Source organism: Canis lupus, chromosome 6, assembly GCF_048164855.1.
Source record: "Canis lupus baileyi chromosome 6, mCanLup2.hap1, whole genome shotgun sequence".
Taxonomy (NCBI): domain Eukaryota; kingdom Metazoa; phylum Chordata; class Mammalia; order Carnivora; family Canidae; genus Canis; species Canis lupus.
This window is the reverse complement of record NC_132843.1, coordinates 41250256-41272411: the sequence shown is the minus strand read 5'-3', so window position 1 is coordinate 41272411 and position 22156 is coordinate 41250256. Positions and strand designations below refer to the sequence as shown.

At 45.0% G+C, this 22156-nt stretch overlaps 1 long non-coding RNA gene across 3 annotated transcripts in view; it reads left to right on the top strand.

Moving 5' to 3' along the window:
* The window catches only part of LOC140635443 (uncharacterized), a 46034-nt gene that overhangs the window by 11474 nt on the left and 12404 nt on the right, over positions 1-22156 (top strand). Inside the window, exons 2-5 of one of the 3 annotated variants that reach the window (XR_012032760.1) lie at positions 10673-12057; positions 12658-12712; positions 13114-13198; positions 20778-21223. This is a non-coding gene — a long non-coding RNA (uncharacterized lncRNA). Of the gene's footprint in view, positions 1-10672; positions 12058-12657; positions 12851-13113; positions 13199-20777; positions 21224-22156 lie in introns of those variants that run through there. The other 2 variants (XR_012032759.1, XR_012032758.1) reach the window with 2 other exon arrangements.

The following is a 22156-nucleotide window of genomic DNA, read 5'->3' as shown; positions in this document are numbered from 1 at the left end:
GTGGGCGGGAAGAGCTGCTGCCCCGGGCCTGTGAGGGGTGGCTGCTTATATACCTGGGAGTTGGGGGAGGTAAGGAAAAGGGAGATTTCAAAAGGATTTTCATAAGCTAAGGAGGACCTACAGAGACACTGGAGGCCTTGCCATTGTCAAGTTAAAGATTGTTTTTCCCTCTAGCAAGGCACCCACATTAAGACAATTGGAAGCCTCCTCAGGAATCTCACCCTGGGCGGGGTCGTGGGGTATCAGCTGTGCTTTGTCCTCAGCTAGCCCTGCTGCCCCCATTACTGCCAACAGATATGCAACTGTGCTGACCCGTCTCACTTTAAATTCATGATCATGACCCCAAGTGAGCCCCAAGTGAGCCTCCCTGCTGCTCTGCAGTCATTGCTTGTTTCCCAAATTCACTCCAACTGCCATTTTCCTGTGTGATTTCTTCCTACCCTCCCTTCTGTTCTCACATCTTCAGTACTTCCCCCTCCCCACCCCACACCTCATGACTCCATTCAGTGGTGACCTGGCTTCTTACATCAATGACAGAACAGAGGGGTCAGGAGAGTCTCCACCAGTTCCCAGCCCACAGTCCAGTCCAGCTGTGCTGCACCTGCCTGCATGCTCCGCCTTCTCCTCCGAACTTGGTTAGTTCCTGACATGGGAGACCTTCCACTTGGATGTTACATCCCACCTTCTCTCCTCTGCTCCAGGACTCACTCCATCAATCCTCCTCTCTCACCTTTACAATTTCTGTCTTTACCTAATATTTCTGTTCAGGTACACTCACACCACTGGCTTTCCTATCTTAGTTGAAAAACCTCTCCACCCCCTTCCCCTTTCAGCCACTGCTCCAACTCCCTCCTTTCCCTCCCAGCAAAAGTTCTTGAAAGAGTTGGTTGTGATTTTTGCCTCTAACCTCTCTTATGTTCTCTTTTGATCCTGCTCCAACTGGGCTTTTACTCTGAGCGTACCTCCAAATTTGCTGTTATTAAGGTTTCTGGGGCCTATGTATAAATCGCCAAGTCTAATGGCAAATTTTCAGTATTCATTTTACTGGACTTGTCAGGAGCATTTGATGCATTGATTGCTCTACCCTCTTTAGGACACTTTGTGTACCTGCCTTCATGGCACCTGCCAGCTAGGTTTTCCGTCTACTTACTCGTCTCTCTTTGTCCCCCTGATCCCTTAAGATTAGAGTCCTTGGAGCTCAATCCTTGGACTTCCTCTCTTCATTGTCTACATTTGCTGATCTCACCCAGTGCCTTTAAAATGAGTGCATCCCCAGCCCAGTCCACGTTGTGAGTCTAAGATTCAGATACTTCATAGCCTAAGGAATGCTTCCTCTTTATGTCTAGCAGGCATCTCAAATCTAGTGAGTCCCTGCATTGCCATATCTCTGGCTGAGCTCCATCAGACCCGCTCTTTCCACAGACTTCCTCATCTCTGTTAATGGGGCTTCACCTTCCTCATCACTCAGGCCCCAGAACTTGAAGTCATTCATGAAAAACAACAACAATTTTATTGACAGAAACTTTGAGTATCATAAAATTCACCCACTTAAAGTATACAACTCAATGGCTTTTGGTGTATTCACACAACCAATACCAGTCAATTCAGAACACTTCATCTCTGCAAAAAAGAGACCCTGTGCTTTAGTTGAAGCCATTCTTGACTTCTCTTTTGTGGCCCACCTGGAGTCGATCAGCAAGCCCTGTGGGTTCTGCCTTTAGGCAGGATATTCTGAATATTCCATCTCTCACCATGTCCACTGAGCATCCAAGCCCCATCACCTCTTGCCTGGGTCATCGTGACTACTTCTTAGCTGGGGTCCCTGCACTCTCCCTGGCACCCCTTGAGAATGTCCTAACCAGCAGCCACAGTGATGTCCCAAGGCAAACCACATCCCTCTGCTTGGTGGTCTCCACCCCACTCAGGAAAAGCCAAAGTCCTTGCAAAGGGCCACAGACCTGGCAAACTTGGGCCCATGACAGCTCTGACCTCACTTTTATCCTGGGCTTCAGTCACTCTGGCCTCTTGTCCCCCCTGCCAACACTCTCCCTCTCACAGGCATTCTCTCTGCCTGCAAAGCCCCTCACCCAGATTCTCCTGTGGTTCGCTTCCCACACAGTGGATTTACCATGAAGCAAATACAGCTCAAGCCTCAGCCTTCACTTGCTGCTCCTCTCATTTTCAAAGAAGCTTTTAGTGAAAGGGGATGAGGGATGATGAGTGGGTAGCAGGACAGCTGGATATTTGAATCTCAACATTCCAGGTAAGTCTTGGGACAGCTAGACATAGCCTGCCCTTTTGTCCAATACTATGGATCGACACATTTCCAAATTGCTCAGAATCCTGGATCAGAAAACTCTGGAACATTGGATAAAAATGAAGATTCCTAGGCCCTACCCAAGATCTACCAAATCAGAAGCTCTGAGAATCTTTATTGTAAATAAGCTTCACACCTATTTCTTTCCTTTTTTTAAAAAAATTTAATTCCAGTTGGTTAACATATAGTGTCATATTACTTTTAGGTGTATGACAGAGTGATTCAACACTTCCATATATTGCCTTGGTGCTCATCAGGACAGATGAGCTCCTTAATCCCCATCACCTATCCCACCCATTCCCTACCAACCTCCCCTCTGGTGATCAGCAGTTTATTCTGTATAGTTATGGATCTGTTTCTTTGTGTGTGTGTGTCTCTCCTTTTTTCCTCCCTTTTGCTCGTTTGTTTTGCTTCTTAATTTCCACATATGACTGAGATTATGTGGTATTTGTCTTTCTCTGACTGACCTATTTCACTTCGCATAATACAGTAGCTCCATCCATATGGCTGCAAATGGCAGGATTTCATTTTTTATGGCTAAGTAATATTCTATTATATATACCACTTCTTTTTAATTAATTAATTCTGAGAGAGAGAGAGAGAGAGAGAAAGGGAGAGAGAGAGAGAATCCCAAGCAGGCTCTATGAATAGTGCCGAGCCTGACACAAGGCTCAATCTTACAACCTGCCTGCAATCATGACATGACCTGAAATCTAGAGATGGATGCTTAACTATTGAGCAATGTGCCCCAATATATCACAACTCCTTTATCCATTCATCACTTAATGGACACTTGGGCTTCCATGTCTTGGCTATTGTAGACAATGATGCTATAAACATTGGGGTGCATGTATCCCTTTGAATTAGTACTTTTGTGTTCATTAGGTAAATACTAGTGCAATTACTGGATCATAGGGTAGTTCATTTTTAAAAGATTTTATTTGAGAGAGCATGAGAGAGAGAGAGAGAGAGAGAGAGAGCATGAGAGAGCATGAACAAGGGGGAGGGATAGAGGGAATGGGAGAAGCAGACTGCTGAGCAGGGAGCCAGATTCGGGACTTGATGACCTGAACCAAAAGTAGATGCTTAACCAACTGAGTCACCTAGGCACCCTGGATCATAGGGTAGTTCTATTTGTAATTTTTTGAAAGACCTCCATAATTTTACAGAATGACTGTACCAGTTTGCATTCCTACCAACAGTGCAGGAGGGTTCCCCTTTCCACACATCCTTGCCAACACCTGTTGTTTCTTTTGTTGTTGATTTAGCCATTCTGACAAGTGTGAGGTAGTATCTCATTGTGGGTTTGATTTGCATTTCCCCAGTGATGAGTGATGTGTGGAGCATCTTTTCATGTGTCTGTTAGCCATCTGGATGTCTTCTTTGAGAAAATGTCTGTTTATGTCTTCTGCCCATTTTTAATTGGATTATTTGTTTTTTAGGTGTTGAGTTGTATCAGTTCTTTTTTTTTTTTTTTAAAAGATTTTATTTATTTATTCGTAGAGATGCAGAGAGAGAGAGAGAGAGGCAGAGACACAGGCAGAGGGAGAAGCAGGCTCCATGCAGAGAGCCTGACGCGGGACTCGATCCAGGGTCTCTAGATCATGCCCCGGGCTGCAGGCGGCGCTAAACCGCTGCGCCACCGGGGCTGCCCATGTATCAGTTCTTTATATATGTTGGATACTAACCCTTTATTGGTTATGTCCTTTGCAAACATTTTCTCCCGTTCTGTAGGCTGCCTCTCAGTTTTCTTGATGGTTTCCTTTACTGTGCAGAAGCCTTTTGTTTTAATGAAGTCCCAATAGTTTGTTTTTGCTTTTGTTTTCCTTTTATTTTCCCTTGCCTCAGGTGACATATCTAGAAAGAAGTTGCTATGCCCAATGTCAAAGAGGTTACTGTTTGTGTTCTCTTCTAGGATTTTTATAGTTTCAGGTCCCACATTTAGGTCTTTCATCCATTTTGAATTTATTTTTGCGTGTGGTATAAGAAGGCTGTCCAGTTTTATTCTTTTGCTTGTTGCTGTCCAATTTTCCCAACACCATTTGTTGAAGTGACTGTCTTTTCCCTATTGGATGTTCTTTCCTGCTTTGCCAAAGATTAATTGACAATTAGTTGTGGGTTCATCTCTGGGTTTTCTATTCTTTTGTAATGATCTATAGATCTATAACGATCTATGTGTCTGTTTTGTTTATTTTTCTTCCAATACCATACTGTCTTGATCACTATAGCTTCATAATATAACTTGAAGTTTGGAATTGTGATGCCCTCAGCTTTTCTTTTTCAAGGTAGCTTTGGCTATTCAGGGTCTTTTGTGGTTTCACACAAATTGAGGATTATTTGTTCTATCTCTGTGAAAAATGCCATTGGTATTTTGATAGGGATTGCATTAAATCTGTGGATTGCTTTGGGTAGTAGAGACATTTTAACAATATTTGTTCTTCCAATCCATGAGCATGGACTGTCTTTGCATTTATGTCATCTTCAATTGCTTTCATCAGTGTTTCATAGTTTTCAGAGTACAGGTCTTTCACCTCTTGGTTATGTTTGTTCTTAGGTATCTTATTATTTTTGTCCACACCTATTTCTTGAGCATGTTACACAGTTTGATTGTGTATAATTGTCCCTGCCCTGTGCCAATCTGTGAAACTGGGTTTTCAGATTGTGTGATTGTGCCTGAAGTTCAGGGTGCTTCTGGAACAGAGATTTTCTGCTCAGTTAACTATTTAAGAACTCTTTATTATCCTCTGATGTTGAGGCACTGGCTTCTATGTTAGTGATTTTCATAGAATAGGCTATCCAACTTTTTTTTTGATAAATCTTTTTTTTTCTTTCTAAATTTGCATCTGAGATTCTTTTCAAGAGAAAACTTGTCTTGTTTATCTCTGTGTTCCTTGAGTCCCTGGCATGTTACATTGGCACAGCAGATGCTAACAAATACGGAAGGAATTCAATTTACATGATAATGGTACAGAGCGAGGGATGTTAATATTTACTAGTCCTTGGAATGGGTGGGGGCAGCTCCTTGGCCATGGGGGGGTCAGCATCACTAGCATGCACGGAAGCTGTCAGCAGTGTAAGTCATAGCAGTCTGGAGGGAATTGTCCTCCAAATCAAACTATGTTTTGGGGTCAAAAGTGGTTCTGATTCAAGACTAACCAGAGTCTCCTGCCTGTAGGGTCTTTGGCAGAAATCATGGTCCTGCAGATGACGTGGCTCACTGGTAACTGCTTCATATTTCCCCAGGCTTCATCTAAATGTGGTGCCATGGTTTGGAGTCCTAAGCTATACACAACAAGCCAGAATGATCCTGCAGCTTTCAAGAGAAGAAAAGCCTGCAAACTTTGTATGGAAACACAATATATGGCCTTTCAAATGTTTTTATTGTACCCCTGCACCCGCAGGAGGGGCACATTTTAGGGCATTGATAGTAGAAGCAGGAGTAGCAGCCCCATTAGAAAGTGCTGGGAGTCAAGGAGCAAAGCCAATTTTTCATATGTCAGAAAAGAAAATACTGGCATTGAGGGGAGGACTACAGAACCAGAGGCATGAAGTGGGAGCCAGAAGGAGATGTCAAGAGCTATAGGCTTGGGGTGTCCAACTCACTTCTGAATGAGCAGCTGTGGTTCAGACCCCACCCATTGGGTTCGAACGTGTTGCAGAAAGCAGGATACCAGTGAGAAGGGCTTTTTTTTTTTTTTTGAAAAGATTTTATTTATTCATTCATGAGAGACAGAGAGAGGCAGAGACACAAGCAGAGGGAGAAGCAACCTCCCTGCAGGGATCCCAATGCAGGACTCTATCCCAGGACCCTGGGATCATGCCCTGAGTCAAAAGCAGATGCTCAACTGCTGAGCCACCCAGGCATCTTGAGAAGGCTTTTAAAGAGTGAGATGCTTGTTTTCCTGCTCAGATTCTGAGCCTCTTGAGGCATTGTGGTCTCTAAAGGAAATCAGAAATGACCACCTCTTTGAGGGTGTCTTTATCCTCAGCTCTTACAAAATGTCAGGTGTTTGCAAGTAGCTAATGTCCTTGAACATCATTCAGATGACCTTTGTGTTCTAACTTGAGTTTAGTGTCAGGGGCTGGGATGACAGACACTAGGTGGATGGAACCAGAGCTAGAGAAACTGCCCCCCAGGATGGAATGGCCAGCAGCCATTATCCCCAGGGGCTTGATGAACTGCCATGACTTTCTTATCAGAGGACATTTTGTCTTGTGCGTTGGGGCAACATGTGGCAGAACTGGGTTCTAAGAAATCATCTCAGAGCACGAGGTGAGCAGGGAAGGGCTTGCGCAAGGCAGGAGTGTGTTGGATCCTCTAGCTGAGCAACTAATGTTCTGGGCTGGGCTTTGATGTGAGTGTGGACTTGCAGAACCCAGTGGGAACCCAAGGCAGGCAATGACCTACCCTCATGGGTTGGGTGAACACAATGAGCAGGAGGAGGAGGCTCGAGCCCAATGTGGAGAGGTGCATTGAGGAACTCTGCTGCCAAAAAAAGAGAGTATGTCCCATTTAAGGACTGAGCCTTGAGCCAACTCACCTGTTTTGTCTTTTGTTCTTTCTCTTGACTCCTCTGGTTTGTATCCTCACAGTTCATGACAGGCTCTTGTCTTTACACACTGGGAATAAATCTTTGGATACTGCCTCCCCCTGGGTAACTTCTTCATGGCAGGTAGCCTAGGAAAACTTGGGCTGCGTCCCTGGTTAGGGGACTGCCTGGGCCTCTTGCCTTTACCTGGGCTGAGGGTGGAGAGGAAACAAAGAAACAGGGTCATTTTTCTTTCCAACAATAGGAAGCTATGTTTTGTGTTCCTATCCATTATTGCCCTCCTCCTAAACTATCATCCCAAACACATTAATGCTTCTGTAAATCATGGCTTCCTCATCCTGATGTTTACAGAAACATTATACATAATAGCCAAGATATGGAAGCAGCCCAAGTTTCCACTGACGAATGAATAAAGAAGAGGTGGTGTATATACACACTGGAATATTACTCAGCCATGAAAAATAATGAAATCTTGCCATTTGCAATGACATGGATGGAGCTAGAGAGTATCATGCTGAGTGAAGTAAGTTAGAAAAAAAAGTAAGTTAGAGAAAGATAAACACCATATGATTTCATTCATATGTGGAATTTGATGAACAAAACAAATGAGCAAAGGGGAAAAAAAGAACCAGAGCAGCAAACCAAAAAACAGACTCTTCACTCTAGAGAACACACTGATGGTCACCAGAAGGATGGTGGGCAGGGAATGGAGATGGAGTGCACCTGTCATGATGACCACCGGGTGTTGTACCGAAGTCTTTGAATCACTATATTGTACACCTAAACCTAATATTACACTGTATGATCTCTAACTGGTATTTAAATAGAAACTTAAAGAACAATTATATCTTAAAAAATAAAACAAGACAAAACACCCCAACAAAATGGGATATGTGGGTGGCTTACTTAGCTGGGTGTCTGACCCTTGGTTTTGGCTGGGGTCACCATCACAGGGGTTCTAGGATCAAGCCCTGTGTCAGGTTCCTCACTCAGTGAAGGGTCTGCTTGAAAGATTCTCTCCCTCTGCACCGCCCCCCCAATAAATAAATCCTTAAAAAGCAAAAACAAAATCCCCATAGCTTCCTTTCTTCTGTCTCTCTCCAAACAACATCTTGGTCTACTCTCTACCTGTAATTCACTGAGTGACTCTGGTCAGGCTTCCTGTTTCATTTCTGTTACCATGTATGGCTGGAGAACATTGCTGCCTCATGAGCTCATAGAGCAAGTTGCTTGAGAGGCTCGTTGAGATGGTTCTCTGCGGCTCCTTAATGAGAGGGGATGAGGAAGAATGAGCAACGTATACTTATGGATGGGACAAATCAATTAGTGGCCTGAAAACTGCACTGGAATCTTTTATGTCACAATGATGCTATTCTCTGCCCTAAATTAGTGATTGCCTAATCATCTGTGTTGGTTAAAAATACAGCTCCTGGGGCAACTCCTCTGGAGACATGGATTCAGCGGACGTGGGTGGGCACAGGGCACCTGCATTAATGAGAACTTGATGGATTTCTGAGGTCCAGAGAGTTTGGAAGACTGTCTTCAGGTGTGTACTGCTGAATGGTGTCCACAGGATTCAAGTCTGTATACGTCATTTTGCTCTGCATACAAATCTTAGAAAAATCAACATTAAAGAAAAGTTGAAAACCTATACTCTCTTGATCTCTGCCGTTTGAGTATAGTGGTTCCACATCTCTGCAGTTCCTGTATACACACTCACATTTTCCATACTTGTAAATGTAAAAATACAAAAAATTCGAAAAGTTTTATTCTGCCCCTTTTTTGTTTACAGAATATATCAGAAACATCTTTTCCTTGGTATTATATAATGTTGGTAATTATAATGTTAAACATCTATAATGTACCTATTTACCAAGCACTGGATATTTTGTTTGTTTCAAATTTTTTGTTTATAGTACAGATGATGTAATAAACATTTTGCATAGATAGGTTTTGCCTTTAAAATTTTTAGAGTAGTTTTTCAGGAACAATACTAGTGAATTAAAGAGTTTTAATATTTTAAAACCACAGTGATTAATACTAGAATATAAAATGTTTCCTCATTGGTAGAAATTGGTTAACTAGTCTTATGTGTAAAATGCCTGCAAATCTGTAATACATTTCCTTCACTTCTTCATATTTAAAAGTCCATTTTCTTTTATTCGCATCATAGTTGTTTAGTGGGAATGCTGTTTATATAGGGATGGCCTCTCTGATGGGGCCCTGGGATGTCTGGGACAATGTCAATGTCAACAAAGGCAAAAGACTAAATCAAATGTCCTGAGGTAGATGTTGCTTAAGAATATGTAAATGTGGGGAGCGAGTTGGGGGCAGATCTCGGAAGGTCCTGCCAGCTATGCAAGCACTTTGGAGTATATACCATGTAAGAAAGGGACTGGTAGGGGAGTGCTGAGTGGAGGAGTCACATGTGTGTTGTGGGTCAGTGGGGAGAACAGAAGAGTGGCTGAGGATGGAGGCAGGGAGGCCAGGGGGAGGCTCCCGAGTGAGGCAAGAGAGGACAGCGGCTTGCACATGCCAGAGGAAGGGTCAGGCTGTGAGAGATGTCAGAGTGAGAGATGAAGGGGAGTCGGTGATGGCAGGATCTGAACACAAGAGGAAGACGGCAGATATTTCCTGAGAAGGGAAAACGAGGAGCAGGTTCTAGGTGAGGGGATCAAGAGCTTCGCTTTGATTGTGTTCAATTTCCTTTTTCTAAAAAAGATTTTTATTTATTTATTCATGAGAGATACAGAGAGAGAGGCAGAGACACAGGCAGAGGGAGAAGCAGGCTTCATGCAGGGAGCCTGATGTGGGACTCGATCCCAGGACTCTGGGATCACACCCTGGACCGAAGGCAGACGTTCAACTGCTGAGCCACCCAGGAGTCCTTCAATTTCCTTTTAAAACCAGTTTTATGGGGGCCCCTTGCTGGCTCAGTCAGTGAAACATGCGGCTCTTGATCTCAGGACTAGATCAAGAGCCCCATGCTGGGTGTGGTTATGACTTAACCCCCCCCAACTTTATGGAGGCATAATGTGCATGCAGGGAAGTGCACACGTGCAGTTTTATGAGTCATGTCGGGTGTGTGTATCCACAAACCACCACTGCAAGTCGAGAAGCAGGACACCTTCCTTGCTCCAGGGGGTCTCCCTGCGCCCCTTCCCAGCCACCCATCTCACACACCCCTTGCTGCAGGTGAACACCGATGTGCTTTCCACTGCACAGACTTTCCATCTGCAGGTTCTTTGTAGGCACTGGGGGGAGCGGGAGGAAACCCACATGGTCCTCTGCTACAGGGTTCCCTGCTCAGTCCATGTCCCCTATGCTGACGACACGACAGAGCTCTCGGGGCCTGTCCTGCCGGGCTGTGTGCGTTCCCCATGTCCCTACTTTCTTATCATGACTTTGATAGTCACTACTTCTCGGTATTCTTGGCATTCTCTGCAGCCAGGAAGATTTTTTTAAAAAGGTAGATTGATTGATTGATTGATTGATTGATTGATTGAGAGACAGAGAGTGCACGTGCACAGGCAGGGGGAGGCGTAGAGGTACAGAGAGAGAAGGAAGCAGATCCCTACTGAGCAGGGAGCCCCGAGCAGGACTCCATCCCAGGACCCCGAGATGACGGACACCGCAGGCAGGAGCTTCATCGACTGAGCCACCCAGGTGTCTCTGCAGGCAGGAAGGTCTTGCTGATCATTACTTTCAGAAGTGTTTACAATGAAAATACTCATTTCCTTTTTCCCGGATGTAAAATAACATCCCATTACAGCGTGGTTTCAGCTTACCTCATGCATTTCTCCAGGTTCTGAGAAGTCCCTCTCGTTGGAGGACCCCTTGCTCCCATAAGTACTTGCCTATTCTGGCAATCACATGGACATTGGATGCTAACCATTGGCGCTGACCTGTCACAGGACATCCCAGGAGGACGTTGTGCAGCCGTGTGCCTCATCCTGCCTGACTTCTCATGCCTGGTCTACTGTGGATGCCATATATGGAGCAGTCACAACCCAGGCAAGTACTCAGGACTCTGTTTTACATCCCTTGGCTTCCTTTCCATTATTTTTTTTAATGGTTCTGCCACAGTCACACAATAGCGTCATGTCTGAGGTCATTGGGATCCAGGAAACAGGGAGCGTCCAGAGAGGTTGGGCTGCCTGAGGCAAGACATCCCCAGCAGAGCTGCTGAGGGTAGTGCCATGGGGCTGAGATCTCACAGCAAAAAGATGAAAAAGTATCATATTGTTGCTGCAACAGGAGATTCAGTGTTGGAATCTACACATCCTGATGGCACATTTAGCATTTGACCCATGGGATGGGGCACACATCTACAGAGGAGGATTGGTTTGTCAATGTGTGGGAGCAGTTGATGTGTTTAGGGAGGGATATCCTCCTTATGTTCCCCAGGCCCTCTTTATGACACTGCTGATTTTGCACTTGGTCTTCATTTTCAGCCCAAGACCTAACGGCTACTCCACTAATGCACAAAACACCAAAGGGCAGAGGGTAGGAGAAATTGAAAAATGTTGTGAAGGAAAAATTTTGAGAGAGAGAGAGAGAGAGAGAGAGAAAGAGAGAGAGAGAGAGAAACTAGGCATTGCATCCATCTTTCTCGTTCCTCTGGGATGTGTTTGGGCCCCTTACAGATGTTTCTGGGGATGTCGATGACTGTATGACACCAGATTTCCTTTGTGACCCCTATGGGAATACATTTTCTCCGGTTTATGCCAGGAACAGTTGCTTCAGTCTTCCAAGAGCATGCTGTGCGTCCTGCAGTCGAATCTGCTTCCCTCTGTCCTGGAGTCTTTCACGCTCAGAACTCAGAACCTGGGTCTCCCGTCCCTCACCAGGAACAAGCCCACCCAGCTTCCTGCTGCTTTTCCTGCCTAAATTCTTTTCCTTCTGATAGCCTCACCTGATTTTTCCTTCAATTTTTATCACAGTGTTTTGTAGAATCATTGAAACACTTGATATCCTCTTTGGAAACAGTGGTATATAAATAAATTGTAGTTAAAACCTTGAGGGGGAGAAGTCTTTGTTACTTAGGGACCTTGGGCAACTATCCTGTGGTTTTGCTGTTTGGTTTTCTCCAGCGGGCATGTAAAGTGGTGTTTTAACGTACAGGTTCTGGAGTCTGGCCACTGGGGGTTCAGGTCTTCACTCTACTACTTCCCTCTTGTTTGAGCTCAGGTAAGTCACTTAATCTGTCTGTGCTGCTAGTTTGCTGCTTGATGATCCATCCCATTTTTTCATTTACTTAGCATAACTATGGGAAGTCCATTGTTTGATTGCATCTTCTAGTTTTGCTTTACTCAGGAAATCCTAAATTTTAGTCACAGTATAGTCAGTGTTTTGGTGTATTATGTGTATTGCTGTGTAACAAATTAGCCCCAAATCCAGCAAATTAAAACAGTACATGTGTTATTTCATAGTAGTTGTTCCCCATGAGTCAGGAATGTGGGAAGGGCTTAGCTGGGTCCTCTGCTTTGGGATTTACTTTTTTTTTTTAAGATTTTTTATTTACTTATTCATGAGAGACACACAGAGAGAGGCAGAGACATAAGCAGAGGGAGAAGCAGGCTCCATGCAGGGAGCCCGATGTGGGACTCCATCCCAGGACCCTGGGATCATGACCTGAGCCAAAGGCAGACGCTCAACCACTGAGCCACCCAGGCATCCTTGTTTTGGGATTTCTGAAAAGATTGCAATCAATGGTGTTATCTGAAGGCTCAGCTGGGGAAGAGTCTGCTTCCAACATTATATGACTGTTGATATGATTCTGTGTTTCAGTGGTGGTTGGATGCAGGCCTCCCTCTGCACATTGCCATTTGCTTCATCAAAACTGGTAAGAGAGACATTCTATAAGCAACATGAAGGCCGCCATGTCTTGTACCTTGATGCTGCACAGTAAAGAATCTGTCTGGTCCTGACTCCTGTTCCTGGGATATAGCCTCTAAATCCTGAGAATTCCCTGAGCTGTCGGGTAGGAATGTCTTGTTACTCATGGCAGCCCCTCTACCATGTCACATTTCTGTTGATGAGATGACCCAGGGTGCACAGTTTAGAAGACCAACCACATGATGAGGGGTTGGGACTTTAGCTTGACCTCCTGTGGGGAAAACTTTGGAGATGGAGCCTGGCCCACCAGTAGCTGATGGTAAAGCAACCATGCAGACGAGGAAAACTCCAGTAAGAACTCTGGACGCTAAGCTCAGGTGAGTCCATCTATGTGTCCCAATTCCACAGGGAGAAGATGAGGGAAGTCTGTATTAGTGATCCTCTCCAGCTTTGCCCTGTCCTAATTTGTATGCATCACAATAAAGCAGTAACTGTAAGTACTTTTTTGAGTTCTGTGAGTCACTCTAGTGAACATTGAACCTGAGAAGTAGTGAGATTGCCTGGATGTGGAGCCAGTTGCTCAGAAGTGCTAAGGGCTCGGGGACCCCAAACTTGTGGCTGCATTTAAAGTGCGGGTGACCTGGTGGCCTGCGCTCTTACATCTACAGAATCTGTGCTCCTCGAAGGTGTCTGGTGTCCTATTGCAGTATTGCACCTTATCTTGCAGGGACATTCCCCTACCCTGTTCTGTGGGTTGGAAGCATGACCCAAGACATCCTACACTGCAGGGAAAGGGGATCACATGTGGGCATGGACACCAGGAAAGGAGAAAGCCAGAGCGCCTCAGAAGCTTTCCATCACAGTCACAGTAGCCCATGGGATGTGGTGACTTGTCTTAGAACACATCTGCATTCATTAGACGCCCATGAGATCACAGATGATGGAGTTTTAATGGGTTTCATGTAGCCGAGTTTCGTTGTCTTGTTTTACAGATTTGAAAAGTCAGGTTTGGTGAATGCAGGTGTCTCACTTGAGAGCATATGTAAAGAGCTAGTGCTCAGGTGAGGACAGGAGCCTCATGCTTTTCCGTACACCATGCTGTGATTTAATCCAGCCACAAAGTCAGTTGGAACTGTTGTAGATAAATAGTTACATCCCTTAAAGCACATCTACATATATGGAGTCCTTTATAGACACAGAAAAACACCAAGGATAGGAAGATTCAGGTAGGGTCCAAGATTTTGGAAGGCAAAGATTTTAACTGGCAGAAAATTGTAAAGGCTCTTTGTTTCCTGCACGTGATGCATTGATTTAAAAAAAATTTTTTTTAGGATTTTATTTATTTATTTGAGAGAGAGAGAGAGAATGCGAGTGGAGAGGAGGGGCAGAGATAGAGGGAGAAGCAGACTTCCCCTGAGCAGGGAGCCAGATGCAGGACTCCATCCCAGGACTCTGGGATCACGACCTGAGCCGAAGGCAGATGCTAATGACTGAGCCACCCAGGCACCCCCCCCTTTTTATTAGGAAATCAAATTAAGAAGGAAGCACAGAATTTCAGAGGCTAGAGAAACAAAATACAAAAGCAAATGGGTGTGAAGCTTTGGACCAATAGTTTGTGGAATATTGGCAATGTCCTCTAGATTGGTCAGCAGATGGATTCAGCGTCTGGATTAGCATCATGAGCCATGGCAGGAGCTTGGAACCTGCCCTGAGACTAGTGTTGACCAGCCCACTGCACACTAGCAGAAACCCCATCGTGTGTGGATGTGAACTGATCTCACACAGGTGGGCAGGAAAACTGCTTTTGGGATGAGAGGTACAGATGCTACCTGTGTCCATTCTGGTTTCCAGGACAGCTTCAGTGGAGACCTCTGAGCAGATTGCCAGGGAACAGCAACCCTTGGTGTTGTGGGGTTGGACCACAGGGTTGGACAGCTATGCAGGAAGCACTGGGAGATTCCGCTCTCAGCAAAGGCAGCAGGCAGTGTGCAAAGCAAAGTTAAAATGCGCACAGGATTCAGGACTTGACAGGGACTCTGGTGTTGTTGGAGGAAAGGCCTTCTAGCTGCGGGATTCGAGGCATCAGTAATAGTGTCTACCTCTCAGAAGTGCTTTTTTCTTTAAAGATTAAATCAGTCAATATACATAAAGGTCTTAGGACAGTGGCTCATACATGAAAAGAATTACATAGGTGCTTGCTATTAATTGTCACTGGCTTCTTCCAATGAACTTCTATAGAAATCACATGCTTTTACTGAATTTGTCTCAGAAAACAGAACAGACACAGTATCATGAACTCAGAGTGTAAGTCTGTCTATTCAACATTCACTGAACATCAGCTGTGTGTCTACTGGGGGCCACGAGTACAGGGGTGCCTGTGACAGGCGTTGTTCTGAGAACATTGGTATCTTCCCCATCTTTTGGGGATGGACCCAAGCCCACCCACACAGAGCATCCAGGCCCTTTGTTCTGGATTGGCATTTGCATCAAGCAAGGAGAGCCCCGAGTCTTTCCCAGGAGCCAGCAGGCAGGACTGCCTCAAGTTGGAAGGATGTGAGCTGGTGACTCCACCATGTGGAGACCAGCTAACAGAGAGAATCTGTAAGGAGAGGAAAGGAACAAAGGCCAGGACTCTGGTGGTGTTTGTGACCTACTCCCCCACCTCCCCCAGGGACACATGAGAGCTGATAAATTCCCATTTGTGTTGGCTGGTTTGACTTGGAGAGTGGTCATTTGTATCTAGTGGAGTCATGGCCAGTAGGAGGTCTAGTAGAGCTTGCTGTTTGGTGGGAGCCATCCAGAAACTGGAATAAGCATGTTGCAGGCCATGTGGTGGAGCTACAGGGAAGGAGGTGCTCACAGCGGGGAACCACCCTGGTTTAGAAGGTCAGGGGTTGCTTTGCAGAGCTCCTCCCAAAGGAAATGTGAGAATTAAGCAGGTAACAAGGGGCAGGACTGTGGGGGCTCAGTGGCAAGAGAGTGGGGTGATGAGGAGGAAGGCTATGATTTCCATATTGTTAAGTGGAGGCAGCAATAAGAGAGGCTGTTCAAACCATAGAGTTCTGTCAAATTACTTGGTCTTGTGCAAGGAGCAACAAAAAGCCATTTAAGCATTTGGTCAGGGGGACAATATGATCAGACTTTGTTCTAGAAAGGGCCATGTGGCTGCTGTGTAGGGAGTGGGTTGGGGGAGGGGAGGCCATTGTGGCCCTGGATGGGAAGGTGGGCATGCGTGGGGTCGCAGCCACCCAGATCAGCACATATCCAGGAGGTGGGATGGACAGGCCTTGGTGATTGGCCCAGGTCTCCCCTTTCCCAAGGATCCTGTGTGTTCGAGGTGACCTTTGTTGCTTTGCTCCACTTCTGCTCCCTATCTACCTGGCTTTGCAGCGTCAGATGCATTCTGTTCCCTCTTCACACAGCATCAGCAGATTTTCTCAGCAAAGTTCCATGGCTCTCCCCCCCTCCTTTATTCGCCATGTTTCAAATCAGTTTTCATTTTTATTGCGGTCTTAGTGCACATAAAGGGTCGAATCATGCTGTGAGGCTTGTTAGAAAGTGTTTGGTTCTCCCTGCTTCTATTTCTACCTTCCTATCTTTAAACAATGTGCTCATGCTGACTTCTTGTTTGGATGACATGTGTCCTCTAGTAGCTTCCCAAGAAACTGTGTAGGAGGGAAGTTTTTGAGAGTATTCAGAAAATGTCTTTGTCTCACCTTTATGCATAACTAATACATGAGACAGAATTTTGGACTGATAATCATTTTCCCTCAGAATTTTGAAAGTCACACTCCATTTCCTTCTGTCTTCCATTCTTTTTTTTAATTAAAAAAAATTTTTTAAAGATTTTATTTATTTATTCATGAGAGAGAGAGAGGCAGAGACACAGGCAGAGGGAGAAGCAGGCTCCATGCAGGGAGCCCGATGTGGGACTCGATCCCGGGTCTCCAGCCAGGATCAGGCCCTGGGCTGAAGGCAGCACTAAACCACTGAGCCACCTGGGCTGCCCTCTTTTTTTTTTTAAGGTTTTATTTATGTTTTCATGAGAGACACAGAGAGAGAGAGGCAGAGACATAGGCAGAGGGAGAAGCAGGCTCCTCGCAAGGAGCCTGGTGCAGAACTCAATCCCTGGACCTAGGATCATGCCCTGAGCCAAAGACTGATGCTCAACTGCTGAGCACCCAGGCGTCCCTCATTCTGACTCTTGATTCTTGATATGTGGCCTGCTTCCTGTCTGAAATCCTAGATGGCCATCCTGTTCATGTGTTTTTCTGTGGTTCATTTCCTCACATTGTGCTGGATGTTTGGTGGGCCTTTTCCACCTGAAAACTTACAGCTTTCAGTTTTGGAAAATTTTCTTAAATTATCTTTTTGATGATTTCTTTCCCTTGAATTTTTTTCTATCTTTGTAGAACTCTTGTTATCCCAATGCTAGATATTATTATTTTTATTTATTTTTAATTTTTTTTATTTATTTATGATAGTCACACACACACACACAGAGGCAGAGACACAGGCAGAGGGAGAAGCAGGCTCCATGCACCGGGAGCCCGACGTGGGATTCGATCCCGGGTCTCCAGGATCGCGCCCTGGGCCAAAGGCAGGCGCCAAACCGCTGAGCCACCCAGGGATTCCCTAGATATTATTTTTTAAATTTTTATTAAGTTTTTAATTTTAATCCCAGTGTCCCAGTGTAGTTTATAGTGTTACATTAGTCTCACAATAGAGCAGTTCAGTAGTTCTTTTTTTTTTTTTTAAAGATTTTATTTATTTCTTCATGAGAGACTGAGACTGAGAGAGAGAGGCAGAGACACAGGCAGAGGGAGAAGCAGGCTCCATGCAGGGAGTCTGATGCGGGACTTGACCCCAGGACCCCAGGATCATGCCCCAGGCCAAAGGCAGGCGCTAAACCACTGAGCCACCCAGGGATCCCTAATAATTCTTTTTTTAAAAAAGATTTTATTCATTTATTTATTTAGAGGGCATGAGTGGAGGAAGGAGCGGTGGGAGAGAGAGAGAATCTCAAGCAGAGCCCCTGCCGAGTGGGGAGTACAATGAGGGGCTGGATCTCAAGACCCTGAGATCATGACCTGAGCTGAAACCAAGAATTAGACACTTAATTGCCTGAGCACAGAGATGCCCCAGTGATTCAACAATTCTATACATTACTCAGTACTCATCATGATAAGTGTCCTCTTAATCCCTGTCTCCCATTTCACCCATCCCCCACTTCCTTCTGGTAACTATTGTTCTCTATAGTTAAGAGTCTGGGTTTTTTTTGTTTATCTTTGTTTGTTTTGTTTCTTAAATTCCAGAATGGAGTGAGATCATATGGTATTTGTATTTCTCTGAATGACTTATTTCACTTAGCATTATACCTTCAAGATCCATCCATGTTGTTGCAAATGGCAAGATCTCATTCTTTTTTATGGCTAAGTTGTATTCCATTCCATTGTATATATACACATTACATATTCTTTATTCATTCATCTATCCATGGACACTTGGGCTGCTTCCATATCTTGGCAGTTGTATATAATGCTGCTAAAAATTGGGGTGCATGCCTCTTTTGAATTAGTATTTTTGTATTCTTTGGATACACTACCTAGTAATGCAATTGCTGGATCATAGGGTAGTTCTATTTTTAACTTCTTTTTTTTTTAAAGATTTTATTTATTTATTCATGAGAGACAGACAGAGAGAGAGAGAGAGAGAGAGGCAGAGACACGGGCAGAGGAAGAAGCAGGCTTCATGCAGGGAGCCCGACATGGGACTCGTTCCTGGGTCTCCAGGATCACGCCCTGGGCTGAAGGCAGCACTAAACCGCTGAGCCACCTGGGCTACCCAGCTTCTTTTTTTTTCCCTAAGATTTTACTTATTTATGAGAGAGAGAGAGAGAGAGAGGCAAAGACACAGGCAGAGGGAGAAGCAGGCTCCACGCAGGGAGCCCGATGTGGGACTCGACCCTGGAACCCCAGGATCACACCCTGCGCCAAAGGCAGGCACTAAACCACTGAGCCACCCAGGGATCCCCCTAACTTCTTGAGGAACCTCCATACTGTTTCCCACAGTGGCTGTACCAGTTTGCATTCCCACCAACAGAGCAGGAGGGTTCCACTTTCTCCACATCCTCGCCAATACCTGTTGTTTGTTGTACTGTTAATTTTAGCTCTTCTGACAGGTGTGAGGTGATGTATCTCACTGCAGTTTGATTTGCATTTTCCTGATGATCAGTGATGTGAGCATCTTTTCATATGTCTGTTGGCCATCTGGATGTCTTCTTTGGAGAAATGTCGGTTCATGCCTTCTCATTTTTTAGTTGGATTGTTTTGTTTTTGTTTGTTACTTTTTTCTCTTTTTTTTTAAAGTAATCTCTACACCCAACATGGGACTCAAACTCAGACCCAGAGATCAAGAATTGTATATTCTTCTGACTGAACTAGCCAGGGGCCCTGGTCTCTAAATATTCTTATTTTATGAATATGATGTCTTCTCATCTTTCTGAGGTTTTAGTTATAGTTTTATGTTTTCTCACTGTCTGTGCAGTCTCTGTGTCCTTTGAGTTGTTTTGTTTTGTTTTGTTTTGTTCCTCCCCTCCCCCCCCCGCCTGGGGATCTGTTGTGATCTGTTTCTCATGCTGGAGATTTTACTCAGCTGCCTGGTGAGCCTTAGATGTCTGCTTATATTTAAGACAGTCACCCGTGCAGGTTGTCTGGAGACTCTGAGTGTGTAAATAGGGGTTGTTTATGGGCTTCACCAAATGGTGGAGGTGGAGGCATATCACCAGGGAACCCTTAGTCTAGATTCTAGGTCTTTCCTCTTTGGTCTGGTTGGTTTCTGTACAGAAGGATTCAGTAATATTTTCCCAAGTAGGAAAGGGGTTGAGCTGAGAGTATTTCCTTTTATCTGCTGAGAACAGTATGCCAACCCTCCACAGATTCCTGTTGTCCAGACAGTATACCTCCTACTGATGGGGTGGGGTGGGGACTCAGAGGGCCTGCTAGGGATCCCTTTCTACCTCAGCCTTTCCTTATAGGCTCTTCCAACATCAGCGAGATGAAATCCAACAGGGACAAACTCTAACATCCTACGCTTGAAATGAAAATTTCAATTAACACAGAACGTAAGAAGTGTTGTTTAACGTCCACTCATGGGAAAAAGACTGAGAGTAATGTGATTTCAGGATATGATACACCGGTCCTTCAGATGCTAATCCACACATAGGCTGCATTAAGGGAAGTAGAACCTCTCTGTCTCCTTCACATCCATCTATGCCCTAGGGTCGCATTTGAATGGACCCTGAATCCTTGACTTGTCTATCCTCATTAATCATGAACCCTGGGCTTAGGCATTTCCATCTAGGACTGTCTACACTCTCGCTAGACTATAGAAATTGGCCTGGTCCAGTAGCCCAGTAATCAGAATTATGAATTGGGTGGAAGGTAGTTATCTATGCAGGTAAGAACATTGTTAAGGAGCATATGTTGCCAGAGGTCGAGACTGGTTCAGGAATCCAGGGAGGCAAGTCATCAGCGAAGGAGTGAGGAGGCAAGTCCCCAAGGCCAAGCAGAGAACTCAGGCCCAGAGCCAGCACTCAGAACACTATTACCTTCCTTGGGGACCAAATCAGAAATCCAAGAGTGCATGGGTATAAGCTTGAAAGTCACTTGTCACTGGAATTATATCTGGTCAGAGAGGGGATCAGACTCCAAGACAGGGGTGGATTCTGCTGACCTAATTGGAGAGAGCTTCTAGAATGTCATACTTGCTCCTAACTGACCATCTAAGGGAAAAATTGTGTGGTGATACACAATACTTTGCTATTGTAGAACACTCTGGCCAAATACACTAATCCATTCGTTCCTTTAAATTTCAACTGGGGAGAACAATTTCATTCTTGGGGGATAGATGAGGGGCACTTATGATTACGAATTCTCATGCTATACTTTTAGGAACTGACGGGGCAAAATTCGAAAAAATTCAAAATTCAGCTTCTCATGTCTGACCATCAGAAATGAGGCACCACCGCTCCTAGCGAAGTCATGTGGTAGCTTCTTGCTCTTTCTCTGTAGGTAAGAGCAGATGAGCACCAAACCTTGTGGCTGGGCGAGGGTCAGGAGGCTGCCGGGTAGAGTAATATTGGTGAGTAACATCTTCAGTTGAGTAACTAGAGTTGACTACCTGTCAGCAATGGTGTGGGCGGGACAGGTGATCCACTGTCAGGCCACAGAGTCATGTGGTTAGAACCGCCTCTGCACTTACAGTAAATCGCACGAGGATGAAAGGAGACCAGAAAGGAAGCGCTGACCTTGCTCTGTATAAACTTTTTCATCCCCTTTCACTCAGACATGTTTTATTTTTAGGAAGATTGTTCCTCTTGATCTGACCAGATAGGAATCCTTTTCTTGCATCTTTTGGCAAGACTTGTACATAATAACCTCTCCTCGGAGCCTCCCTGATTGGAAATGGGGGTAGCAGGGAGGCAGAAGAGAATTAAAAATAACAACACAATTGGAAAAACTACCAGAGGTCATTTAACTTAACTGTCCTGAGGAACAGTTTCACTTGGAGCCTATTTCAGGAAACTGATTTTCTTTTCTTGAAGACACTCAGGGAAGAATATCTCATAAGCGCATCAGACAAGTGCCTCAGGATTGGGTTTCAGCTGAATCCATCGGGGGAGGGGGGTGGCAAGGGTCCTGCTTCTGGAGAGGATAAAGCCCAGGGCTAATCTGCGGAGCAGTTTTGGTCTGAAATGATCATAAGGACATGAATTCCTACTGGGAGGGGGGCAGGTTGTCCCCTCAAGCTTCAGTCAAATTCTCACATAGAGCTCATCTTTTTTTTTTTTTTTTTTTAAGATTTTATTCATTTATTCATGAGAGAGAGACACACAGAGAGAGAGGTAGAGACACAGGCAGAGGGAGAAGCAGGCTCCATGCAGGGAGCCCAACGAGGGACTCAATCCTGGGTCTCCAGGATCACGCCCTGCCTGGACTGAAGGCGGTGCTAAACCGCTGAGCCACCGGGGCTGCCCTGGAGCTCATCTTAATATATGTGCAGGATGCTTTTGTTTGTTTAGCAGTTTTTATTTTTATTTTTTTATTTTTATTTTTTTATTTTTAAAATATTTTTAAAAATTTATTTATGACAGTCACAGAGAGAGAGAGAGAGGCAGAGACATAGGCAGAGGGAGAAGCAGGCTCCATGCACCGAGCCCAACGTGGGATTCGATCCCGGGTCTCCAGGATGGCGCCTTGGGCCAAAGGCAGGCGCCAAACCGCTGCGCCACCCAGGGATCCCAGCAGTTTTTATTTAAATTCAATTTGCCAACATATAGTATAACACCCGGTGCTCATCACATCACATGCCCTTACCTCAGTTATCCCATCCCTTACCCCCACCCCTTCAGCGACCTTCCATTTATTTCCTATGATTAAGAGTCTCTCAT